Source organism: Pistacia vera, unplaced genomic scaffold (assembly GCF_008641045.1).
Source record: "Pistacia vera cultivar Batoury unplaced genomic scaffold, PisVer_v2 Contig507, whole genome shotgun sequence".
Classification (NCBI taxonomy): domain Eukaryota; kingdom Viridiplantae; phylum Streptophyta; class Magnoliopsida; order Sapindales; family Anacardiaceae; genus Pistacia; species Pistacia vera.
In genome coordinates, this window is record NW_022196343.1 from 1,407,855 (window position 1) to 1,420,975 (window position 13,121).

General features: G+C 38.1%; 1 pseudogene; it reads left to right on the forward strand.

The window, feature by feature from the left end:
- The first annotated feature begins 11,830 nt into the window (after nucleotides 1–11,830).
- On the forward strand, nucleotides 11,831–12,732 carry LOC116105878 (annotated as a pseudogene).
- Nucleotides 12,733–13,121: the final 389 nt, after the last annotated feature.

Here is a 13,121-nt window from a genome sequence, read left to right on the forward strand (position 1 = left end):
AACCGGAATTCATCAAAATCAAACAAGAGTGGTGGAGGGGATGATCGGAGAGTGAGGAAATTGGAACTACCTGTGTTTAACGGAGAGGATCCTCATGGGTGGATCTTCAGAGCTGATAGGTATTTCTAGGTCAACAAGTTTGATGAGGGGGAAAAGCTAGAAGCCGCAGCAATGTGCATGGAGGGGCGCACCTTGAACTGGTTCCAATGGGTAGATTCTCGAGTTCCATTTACAAACTGGTGTACTTGCAAGAAAGCGGTGATCAAGCGATTTAGACCGTCGTACAAGGGTTCAGCCTTTGAATCACCAGTGACGTTGAAACAGACCACCACCGTGACTGACTACCATGAGCAGTTTGAGCTGCTGGCTACACCTATGCAAAAGGTTGAAGAAGAGTTGCTAATGGGCACCTTTACCAGTGGGCTGAAGGAAGAAATACGGGCTGAATTGAGGTTAGTCAGGCCTAACAGCTTGTTTGAACTAATGGACCAAGCCCATAGGATTGAGGAAAGGAATTGGGTGTTAGACAAAAATAAATAGAAAGCGTGCCGAGCCCAATGGACCAATAAGGAAGGAGATTATACTAGCTTCACACCAGGCCCAAAACCACTTAAAATTGGATGGGTACCCAACTCCTTCAAACCTCTAGATCGTCTTTTACCATTTCAAATGAGAAATGGAAAAGAAGAGAAGGGGCATGAGTCAACGCCGATGATCTCCAGAGACAACCACTTCTGGCGACTTACCGATGCAGAGCTACAGTACAAGAGGGAGAGAGGGCTTTGTTACAAGTGTGATGAGAAGTTTGGGCCAGCTCACAGATGCAAAAATCACACCCTTTAGATCTTGTTAGTCATGGATGTAGAGGAAGAACAAAGGGAAGCTAAAACAATGGTGAAAACTGAGGAAAAAGGCCACGTAGAAGAAGATCTTGTAGCTCTATCCATGCACTCCATAGTGGGTTTGACGTCAACCACCACTCTGAAGCTTCAGGGTGATTTGCAAGGATTTGAAGTCGTCATGATGGTAGACAGTGGAGCTTCACACAACTTCATCTCTTAAGATCTAGTTCGACAGCTGGGTTTAAAGGTGCAAGAAACAAAGGCTTTTGGTGTAATGGTTGGGAAAGGGTATACAGTGCGGAGTACAGGGGTGTGTAAGGGGTTGGAGTTAGTCATGCCAGGACTTACGGTAGTACATGATTTTTTTTCCTTTTGATTTGGGAGGGGCTGACGTTGTACTTGGGATTACGTGGTTAAGTACGTTAGGCAATGTTTGTACAATTTGGAGGTGTCTTACCATGAAGTTTGAGGTGGATGGGAAATCGGTAGTACTCAGGGGTGATCCATCGCTGGTGAAAACAGTTGTGTCATTGAAGGCTATGCTGAAATCCCTACACCAAGAGGACCATGGGTTTATGATGGAATTTTGCTCCATTGTGCAACAGGAGGCCGAGGAAGTAATGATAGTGAACCCCAGAGTAGAAACTCTCTTAACTGAATTTGTGCCCATTTTCGATCAGCCTGCGAGCCTTCCTCCACTTAGGCGTCAGGACCATTCAATCACCTTGAAGGATGGGGCCTCCATTCCGAATATTAGGCCTTATTGTTATTCTTATACTCAGAAAAATGAAATTGAGAGGTTGGTTGGGGAAACGTTGGCAGCCGACATTATTCAGCCTAGTGTTAGCCCCTTTTCCAGTCCGATGTTGTTAGTTCAGAAGAAAGACAGTAGTTGGCATTTCTATGTGGATTATAGGGCCTTGAACGACATCACCATACGCAATAAGTTTCCAATCCCAGCCATTGACGAGCTGCTTGATGAATTGGGAAATGTCGTCATATTCTCTAAATTGGATCTCAAATCAGGGTATCATCAGATTCGGGTTCGTGAGGAAGATGTCCCTAAAACAGCTTTCCGGACACACGAAGGACATTATGAATTCTTAGTGATACCTTTCGGGTTGACTAATGCGCCATCAACCTTCCAAGCCGTAATGAACGAAATTTTCAGGCTATTTTTCCGCAAATTTGTCCTGGTATTTTTTGATGATATATTAATTTATAGTCCTAACTTCTCTATTCATCTACTGCAATTGTGCCAGGTCTTTGAAAAACTCCAACAGCACAAGTTAGTAGTCAATAAAAAGAAATGCCAATTCGCCCAAGCTAAACTGGAATATTTGGGACACATCATATCCTGGAATGGAGTCGAAGCGGACCCTGCTAAGATCGATTGCATGTTATATTGGCCTATTCCAACGACAGTGAAGAGTTTACATGGCCTCTTGGGTCTTACCCGATACTACAAAAAATTTGTTAGGAATTATGGTTAGATCACCCAACCATTAACGCAATTACTAAAGAAAGACTCCTTCAAGTGGAGCCTTGAGGCACAGCGCGCTTTCGAGTGTTTGCAGCAAGTGATGGTTTCAGTTCCAGTGTTGGCCACTTCAAATTTTAATGAGCCCTTTGAAATACAAACTGACACTTTAGGCTTAGGTATGGGAGCTATATTGGTGTAACACGAACGCCCCATTGCTTTTCTCAGTAAAGCTTTTTCTTCCTCTGCCAGACAGAAATCAGTATACGAGCGAGAGCTAATGGCTATTGTGTTTGCAGTGCATAAATGGAGCCACTACCTGATCGGCAGCAAATTCATCGTTAAGACGGACCAGCGAAGTTTACAGTTCTTGACAGGACAAAGGTCGATCACTCTGGAACGGCATAAATGGGTCTCTAAGTTACTGGAGTACAAGTTTGAGATTCAGTACAATCCGGACAGCTCTAACAAAGTAGTTGTTGCTCTCTTCCGACGTGAACCTGACCCTGAACTGCATGCTTTGTCTACAGTTATATTTCCTGGTTATGAAGACTTGGCCACCGAAGCTTTCCAAGATGATAAACTCAAGCAGATTATACAAGACCTCATTGCAAAGCCTACTTCCTAAGCTCATTATACCTTACACCATGGCTGCCTCTTGTACAAAGTCCAATTGGTCCTCCCAAAAACATCTAAATTCATTCCACAAATATTGGAGGAATTCCACAACACACCCAGTGGCGGCCATTCCGGTTTTTTTTACACATATAAAAGAATTGCTGGTGTTATTTTTTGGGAGGGAATCAAGCAAGATGTCAAAGAGTTTGTCAATGCATGTGTGGTGTGTCAACAAAACAAACATCTCTCCTTAAAGTCTGATGGGTTGTTACAACCCTTACCAATCCCAGATTTGGCCTTCGACAACCTCTCCATGGATTTCATTGGCGGCCTCCCTAATAGTTTCGGGTTTGACACCATCTTGGTGGTAGTGGACCGATTGACAAAGTAAAGTCATTTTATGCTATTGTGTCACCCTTATACGGCAACTGAAGTAGCTACCCTGTTTGTGAAGGAAGTGGTCCGCTTGCATGTATTTCCTAAGTCTATTGTTTCTGACCAGGATTGTCTATTCCTGAGTAAATTTTGGACTGAATTGTTTCGCTTGGCAGGTACTACTCTCAAATTCAGCTCAGCATACCACCCCCAAACGGATGGTCAAACGAAGGTGGTTAACGCTGTATCGAGACATATCTTCACTGTTTTACAAGTAACAAACCCAAGCATTGGCCGAAATGGATTCATTGGGCTAAATTTTGGTTTAACACATCCTACCATAGCTCTACCAAAATGTCCCCTTTCCAAGCTCTTTATGGTCGACCCCCTCCTACACTTCTGAAATTTACAAAGGTCCATTCTTCGGTGGAGACAGTTAATCAACAAATGATCGACCGCAATGCATTGTTGGACGAGTTGAAAGCCAATCTCACTGCCGCACAAGACCGCATGCCCACCCAAGCCAATTCTCACCGTCGAGATGTGTCCTTTGAACCAGGTGATTTTGTTTACTTGAAACTTCAACCTTATAAATTCCGCTCCTTGGCTCTCAAGCTTAATGAAAAACTCAGCCCTCACTTTTACGGGCCCTTTCAAATTCTGGAAAAAATTGGTGCAGTAACCTATCGCCTAGCCTTACCTGACACTTCCCGGATTCACCCAATCTTCCACGTTTCTCAATTGAAGAAGAGAAGAATAGCCTTCATAATTCTGTTCCAGTTCAACCCCTGCCGGAATGCCTTACTGACGAATTAGAGCTAATGGTCCAGCCTGCTTCCGTACAATATGTTCGAACCTTGTTAGATGGCTCTAGAGAGGTATTGATCAACTGGAAGGATTTACCTTCTCATGAGGCCACATGGGAATCCTTTGACATTATTGATCGGCAGTTCCCTCAATTGTAAAAGCATGTTAAAATTTGAGTATGAATTTGGGAAGAACTAGCCCCGCGAAGAGCTAGATATCTTTACATTTACTGAACTGGTTTTCTATACAATTTTCATATTGTAATTTCCATTTCAATCAATCAATCAATAGAGTACAATTTTCATAGCAATTTTACAATCTTCATTTCTGTTTGGAGGTTGACCATTGTTGTTTGAGTATCGGATTACAATCAGTTGGGTTGTGTTGCGTTTGAGGATCCAGGTTCTCAACACCTTCTTATGATTCAAACTTGTATATTCTTTAAGCTGTCACAACAAATTTTAGTATTGCAGTTATGTTGTTCAGTAAACTTTAATACGATATGCCAAATAAAATGCACTGCATTGTGTATGTAAAGGGAAGTAGGAACCCTGTTTATACTGTAAGGCTTGAATGTAAAACCAGAATTCAATCGAAATCATGTATTCATTGTAATCCAATGATTTAGAAAGGTTTTGAATTGAGAATAATTTGTATTACCTTTTTAACTTTGATAAAGCTGTTAACCAATAACTAATTCTACTCAATATCATAACCTTTTTATCTTAACTGAAATGTGAATTGAATATTGCTTATGGATATTACTGTATGCCCATTAAGATTCCAGAATTATGTGATTAGAAGTTGAGATGCATGGTAGTATTTTCTAATACTAAGAAGCTAGTTGAAGGAGACAAAAACTTTGGGTGGAGAGAACAGAGGATCCCTCTCTGCCTCACTGTCATGGAATTGGTTGATGCAGAGTTAAGTTCCTATTGCTTCATGAATGGTTGATGCAAAGAAAAGCTTCTCAACTATTTCTATTTTTATAGGAAATAGATGTCTGATTTCCTTAATTCGGAAGACCCTGGTTTTTAAAGACGACGTTTTTTATACAGAAAGAAAGAACTCAGTTTTTTTATAGATATGTCATTAATTTTAAAACTATAATTCTTTTTCTTTTTCAGTTATGCCAAACTAAACCATGCACATCCTGACTATGGGTATGCATATGTTGAAGGTCAAAGATTTATTTGTTTTTCAAGAAACATCCTGCTATACTTTGACAAGAAATGCAATACTTTTCAGAACCCCGCTAGTATAAATCAACAAAACAAGGTTTAAAATGCTATACTTTTCATAACCCAACTAGTATATATCAGCAGAACAAGGCTTAAAATGCAATACTTTTCAGAACCGCAGTAGTGCAAATCAACAATACAAGGCTTAGTTATATTGAAACTAGTGTTTGATTAAAGATTTTCATATCTCCAAGATGGAAGAGGTGAAAGTGATTGGAGCATCATTGAGCCTATTCTGTGTCTGAATTGAATGGGCTTTAAAGCTCAAGGGTGTAGCGTATGAGTATATAGAAGAAGACTTGAGAAAGAAGAGTAACCTCCTTCTCCAATGTAATCCTGTTCACAAGAACGTAACGGTGCTTCTGCTTAATGGAAAATCAATCTCTGAGTCTTTAATCATCCTTGAGTACAGAGAAGAGACATGGAAATACATTGGTTTATTGCCTGCAGATCCCATCGACAGAGCCATGGTGCGTTTCTGGGAAAAATTTGTTGATGACGAGGTAATTAAAGAGTTCAAATTTCATTTGCATAAACAAAACTGTACATGTTGCTTGTAATCTATAAGAATATTTGTTAATGGAACAGAACTCTGTACTTACAGGAATCATACTTGACTGTTTATTTGTTGTCTGGTCTGCAGGGTGTGCTCCGTGCTTGGGCTGCTTGCTGTGCCATAGGACATGAAAAAGAGAAAGCTTTAGTCTGCACAAGAAAAACGAGGAGTTGTAAATGAGCAGATTAAAAAGAAGAAACTTTTCGGTGATACCATGTGTTTCCTAGACTTGGTTTTGGGATCTATACTTTCACTGGCTACAATTTTCAGTAGAACTTGGAGGCATAAAGCTACTTGACCACAGAAGTTCTATCAAATATGGACCACCGATGGGGGTCTATTTACTACAGACAGGAGTCCCCATTTAAAGGACGTCCGTCCATAAGTAAAATAGAATAATTTTTTTTTATAAAAATTAGGGACGGCCGTTCATAGGTTATGGACGGTTGTCCCTAAATATTGGACGGACGTTCATATTTTAATGAATACCCGCCCATTAACAATTCTTTTTAAAAAATTAAAAAACATTTAGAGACAGTCGTTCATCCATTGTGGACGACCGTTCATTCATTTTGGACGGGTGCCCGCAAATAAGGGACGCCCATCCTTAACTATAATATGAAAATTTAAAAAAAAAAAAAAAAAAAAAAACTTTGGGGACAACTGTGCCTTACTTTTGGACGGGCATCCGTACGGAATGGACGCCCGTCCATTATTTTGGTTTTACAAAACTAAAGAAAAAATTTGGACGGCCGTCCATAAATCCCAGCTTCCCTTCCATCTTTGGTGCACAATACCACCACTTCTCAGAAAATTTTCATGCATGACTTAACTATGGCATCTTACATGTTGCCTATCTATTTACTTTGTCGCGATCATGCAAATCCTCTCGACTGTTGCATATTCGACTTAGATGCCACAAAAAGCATGACTCAACAATTAACTTGCTACTTGTTACATTTAAGAATGCATTAGTTTCCACTCTGGGTTCCTGTTAATTGTATGCCTTAACTGGTTCTTGTACACAGGTTGGTTATCTGTACCTGACAAATGCAAAATGCTTGGAAGAAGTCATGGAAAAGCTGGGATTCTCAACTGGTTCTTCTACACAGCCGATTTTAGAGGAACAAGTAGCAAGTTAATTGCTGAGTCATGCTTTTTGTGGCATCTAAGTCGAATATGCAACAGTCAAGAGGATTTGCATGATCGCAACAAAGTGAATAGATAGGCAGCATGTAAGATGCCATAGTTAAGTCATGCATAAAAATTTTCTGAGAAGTTGTTGTGGTATTGTGCACCAAAGATGGAAAGGAAGCTGGGATTTATGGACGGTCATCCACAATTTATGGACGGCCATCCAAATTTTTTCTTTAGTTTTGTAAAACCAAAATAATGGATGGGCGTCCCGTCCTTACGGATGCCCGTCCAAAAGTAAAGGATGCCTATCCACAATTTGTGGACGGCCGTTGTAGACCTGGCAAAATGGGTCCCGACCCCCGGGTCGGCCCATACCCGGGAAAAAATATAGGATACGGGTCTAATAAATTGAACCCATTTTTTATGGACCCGTACCCGACCCAACCCGTATATCTGACGGGTTATTGGGGTGAACCCGGGGCACCCGTTTTTGCAAATGGTAAAAACCAAAACGTGACCCATTGACTTGCCCTAGCTCATCTCTCTCGCGCCTGGCTGCCTCTACTCTGCCTCTCATCTCTCTCGCGCTCGCCTCTCAATCTTCAACAAATCAACACAACATTACAGCTATGGTATTATGCTGATGGAAACATTTCTTGGGAAGAAGCCAACCGAGGAAATCTTTTCTGGGGAGATGAAGCTGAAGCATTGGGTTACTAAAGCACTACCTGGTTCAATAACAGAAGTTTTGGACACCAATTTGCTAACAAGGGAGGATAAAAATTTTGCACGAAAGGAACAATGTCATCTATTTTGAATTTAGCTTTGGAGTGTACAAGAGAGGCACCTGAGGAGAGGATCAACTTAAAGAAGTAACAGCTAGACTCTTAAAAGCTAGAGTCAAATTGCTCACAAATACGGCAACAGCAGGACGCAGAAGAGTCTGAAATTTAAATGACATTATCTAAATTTTGTTCTTTATCCTAACTGGAGACATTTTGTTTTGATGGGAGATGGTTCTTTATACATTGCTGCTAATCCTATGTGCTTCTGGTCTGTCGGTATGTTTTCAGCTTTTCTTGTTTCCAGAAACCCTCGATTCAGATCTCTACCATCTATGTTAATTAATTTTTCTATCAAAAATTCAGTTAACTAGGATGGAGAGATTTTGATATTAGAGCATTACATCAGTACATGTTGAATGTTTTCCCGTTATGATTAGAAATATTCTACAGTTTATGTGTGCATCACTAAGCACATACTTGGATATTTGTGTAGTATTATTTTTCTGAAGACAATTATTAGAGACAAAACCAGTATGACTATTTTCTATTTGTCAAAAGGGAGACGTCTGGTTCCAAGCTCGATGGTGGCTCTGTTTTCCTCCGCTTTGGCTCTATCTATGATCAGCCTTTCCTTGTTTTTAACATTATTCTAATTTCATCATTTACTAGTTCATGGTTGCGATATCATGCTCTACTTTTGGCATTAGTCCATAAGTTAAACATTTCATTCGGTAGTAATTTTGCTGATTTGCTCAATCAATAAAATGTTATGCTTTCTTTCTTTTAATTGTTGACGTTCTACTTGAATCAACAGTAAACCTTGGGTTGAACTGTGTCAGATATTATTTTATATCAAATTTGTTGAAATTTTCTTCTTGCAGAGTAATTGGTGATTATTTAAATTGAAAACCTACTTGTTATCAGAGTAACTGGTATTGCACCTTGTAAACCAAAGAGTTCTAAAATTTTATAACTGTATGAGATTTACATGAAATTAACGATCTCAAATGAATCAGCAATGTTATAGTTACCAAAAAATGTATACTTAATTAAAATTGTAGGAATTTTGGGGGTGTAACTGATATAATTAAAAACTGTTAAGGGTGAACTGTAAAAACTAAAACCTGGAGAGAGAAAAACGGGTACCCGCGGGTCTACCCGTACCCGTATACTTTGCTGGTGTCCGTAGCTTTGTTGTTCTATTATATAATAAAATAGATTTACATTTATACTTTTTATAAAATTAAATTAAACAGTTTTATTGGATGGCACATGGACTCCTTGCAACCTCTAATGATGATATTGAAGAGTTAGAAGATGTTGCTGTGCGTTGTATGAAGGATTTATGGTCAAGGTGTTTCTTAGAGGATTTTACGGAACATTATCATTTATATTATAAGTTTAAAATGTATGATCTTATGCATGATCTTGCAATATCAGTGGCAAAAAGTGAGTGTGCTGTTTTAAAATCCAGAAGCCAAATAGTTGATGGGAGCGTTCGGCACCTCTCAATTATTGACTCTGATTTCAACGCTCAAAAAACTCCAAAAGTTCTAGATAATAGATCAAAGACGGTTCGGTCCCTTATTTTTCTGCAAGGAAACGAGCATATTGGTGTATCATTTATCCATACATGCATAGTCAAATTCAAGCACCTCCGACTGCTATACTTAAACAGTATTGATTTTGAAGTCTTGCCAAACTCCGTCGGTACGTTGATACATTTGAGATACCTTGACTTATCATATAATTATTTGTTGAAGAAACTTCCTGAATCTATTTGTCAGCTTCAGAAGTTGGAGACATTCAGACTTTTTGATTGTTACCGGCTTAAGAAGTTGCCTAGGAATATACGAAGGATGATCTCCCTTAGGCATGTGGAAATAACCACAAAAGAGCGGTATCTACGAGAAAATGGAATTGGATGTTTGAGTTCTCTTAGAGTTTTGTACTTATCTGGCTGCGGGAATCTAGTAAGATTGTTTGAAGGGATGCGAGGTCTCACAAGCCTCCGAAGATTGGAAATTCAATCGTGTTCCCTGACCTCGTTGCCATATAGTATCAAGTACCTCAAGAGATTAGAGAAGGTAGCTATTCAATACTGTTCAGAGCTTAACTTAAAGATGGAATTTCAAGGAGAAGATAAAGCTGCAGACGTGATGAGTCGAGGATTGCTCATGTCCGAGAGGTTAATCTTGATGAATAAATGTCATCACATAATAATGCTTTTTTTTCTGTTGAAGAAAATGTGATAGCAGATTCTCTTGCTAATGCATTGGTGGCGTGTTGTGTTGCTTCGTCGTTTATTTTAATTTCAAACTTGTATAAGTTGTCACAACAAACTTTAGTATTGCAGCTATGTCTTTTAATTTGTGTAAACTATAATCCGATATGCAAAATAAAATGCACTGCATTGTGTATGTAAAGGGAAGTAGGAACCCTGTTTATACTGTAAGGCTTGAATGTAAAACCAGAATTCAATTGAAATCATGTATTCATTGTAATCCAATGATTTAGAAAGGTTTTGAACTGAGAATAATTTGTATTACCTTTTTAACTTTGATAAAGCTGTTAACAATAACTAATTCTACTCAATATCATAACCTTTTTATCTTAACTGAAATGTGAATCGAATATTGCTTATGGATATTACTGTATACCCATTAAGATTCCAGAATTATGTGATTAGAAGTTGGAATGTATGGTAGTATTTTCAATTAACTTAAAAATATTAAGAAGCTAGTTGAAGGAGACAAAAAATTTCGGTGGAAAGAACAGAGGATCCCTCTCTGCCTCACTGTCATGGAATTGATTGATGCAGAGTTGAGTTCCTATTGCTTCATGAATGGTTGATGCAAAGAAAAGCTTCTCAACTATTTCAATTTTTGTAGGAAGTCTATCTCTTTGCTTGTCAATTTTATAATCTAAAGGAAGAACCAACTAAAGCTTTTTCTGCTTAAGATTGATGGCTTTCAAACGAACAGTTTCACTATTGCTAATCCTTAAACCCTCTGATTTAACTGAAACAAAAATCAGAAAACCGCCGCACAGTTGATGACTTTCAAACAAAAATCGATTTGCAATACGAGTGACTGGAGAGCGTTTGAAAAGTTTGCTTAATTTTGAAGTGCTTTGTTAAAATTAAATAGCTTTTTATATATGAGGGCAGTGTCATCTTTTAAACTTTGTGAGGACTATTGTTTGCAAGAGCAGTTTTTAGATTAGGGCCGTTTATATAATTTATCTATCATTAATGAACTTATTCATGAAAGGGCTTTAGTTCAGGATGAAAAAGGAATATATATTTATGTATAATGTATATTCATTTACAAAAAATTGTGATACAAAATGAACTTGTATTTATGAGAATGTATTTAAGAAATATATTTAAAGCTTCACTGATTTATTATAAAAATATTCAATCCCTCAAATATAATAAAAATACTCAATCCGTCAAATATACATTGTATATGTAAAAGGAGTAAAACTGTAACATTAAAAATAAAAACAGGATGGGTATCTGTCATAAATTTTCAATTACCTTGGTTCTTTTAACATCAAAATTCTTGATTTCTCTTCATATATATCTTTCTGTAGTTGTCTTTCTTTCTTGTAGACATCAATTTAAGTTCTCATTGCTTCATGAATGGTCCGACAGCTTCATCCAAATTCCACTCCATTCATCAAACATGGCCTTGCACCCAAAGTAAAGCAATAAGTTGGATCTTCACTCTTTAGATTCTAGTTCATGGCTTGTTTTATTGCTTGGGCCTACAATTTTTTCTTTCCACCAGGAAAAGCCATCGTTTTTCAAACTACAATTTCTCAACCATCCACATCCTGACTAAGGTAATTTAAGTGTTAAAAGTCAAAGTTGTGTGTTTTCCAAGAAACATACTGCTATACTTTTCCACAAGAAGGCATACTTTTCAGAACCCCTCTAGTATATAGAAACTAGTGTTTGATCAAAGATTTTCATATCTCAGAAAATGGAAGAGGTGAAAGTTATTGGAGCTTCGCCGAGCCTATTGTGTGTTAGAATTGAATGGGCTTTAATGCTCAAGGGTATAACATATGAGTATATAGAAGAAAACTTGAGAAGGAAGAGTAACCAGCTTCTCCAATCTAATCCTGTTCACAAGAAGGTTCCGGTGCTTCTGCACAATGGAAAACCAATCTCTGAATCTTTAGTCATCCTTGAGAACACAGAAGACACATGGAAACACAACCCTTTATTGCCTGCAGATCCTGTCGACCGGGCCATGGTGCGTTTCTGGGCAAAATATGTTGATGACGAGGTAATTCAAGAGTTACAGATTTCATTTGCGTAAAAAAACTTCACATGTGTAATCTATAAAAAATATATGAATAGAAGAGAGCTCTGTAGTTACAGGAGTCATACTTGACTGTTTATTTGTATGGTTTATTGTGCAGTGTGTGTTTAGTGCTTTCGCTGCTTACCGTGCCCAAGGACTTGAAAAAGAGAAAGCTGTAGAGTCTGCACAAAAAAAACTAGGAGTTCTCAACGAGCAGATTCAAACAAGAAACTTTTTGGTGAAACCATGAGTTTCCTAGATTTGGTTTTGGGTTCTATACCTCACTGGCTTCAGTTTATAGAAGAACTTGGAGGCATGAAGCTACTTGATCCTCGTAAGTTTCCATCACAGTATGAATGGACTCAGAAATTTGCAGAAACCCCGTTGCTCAAAGAAAAAATGCCAAAGAAAGATGACTTGATCAACTACTTCCGAGCTAGCCAAGAAAGCGCTTAAAGATTACAATCCTGTTGAATTTCAGAACAACATACAGGCAAAAACTTTATAAATATATAAAATGTGGTGTAACATCAAATATTATATGGTTGTAAGAATTTCCTCACAACCATTATACATACAAGCATTAATAATATGATAATTACATAAGATGGAGTTAATTAATTATTAGTAGGGAATATTAGCATGAGATAAGGCCTTCTGACAAAATTCTAGATTATATCGACAACAAAATGGAATTCCAGCGTCACTCATTTCAATCAATGTACCAACAACTAAAACCACCATTATTATCATCTTCAACACAGCAACCTTCATTATTAATGGAGCCACTAACAACTCTTTTTAATGCATGAATATGATAGAATAAATGAACATATATGTATATATAACATAATCCTTACTGTCTGCATTTCTTCACATATTCTTTTACATTTGAAATAAGTTACCCATTGACCACAACCACCCTAACAAAACTAATTATGTAACATATTATACTTGATCATCT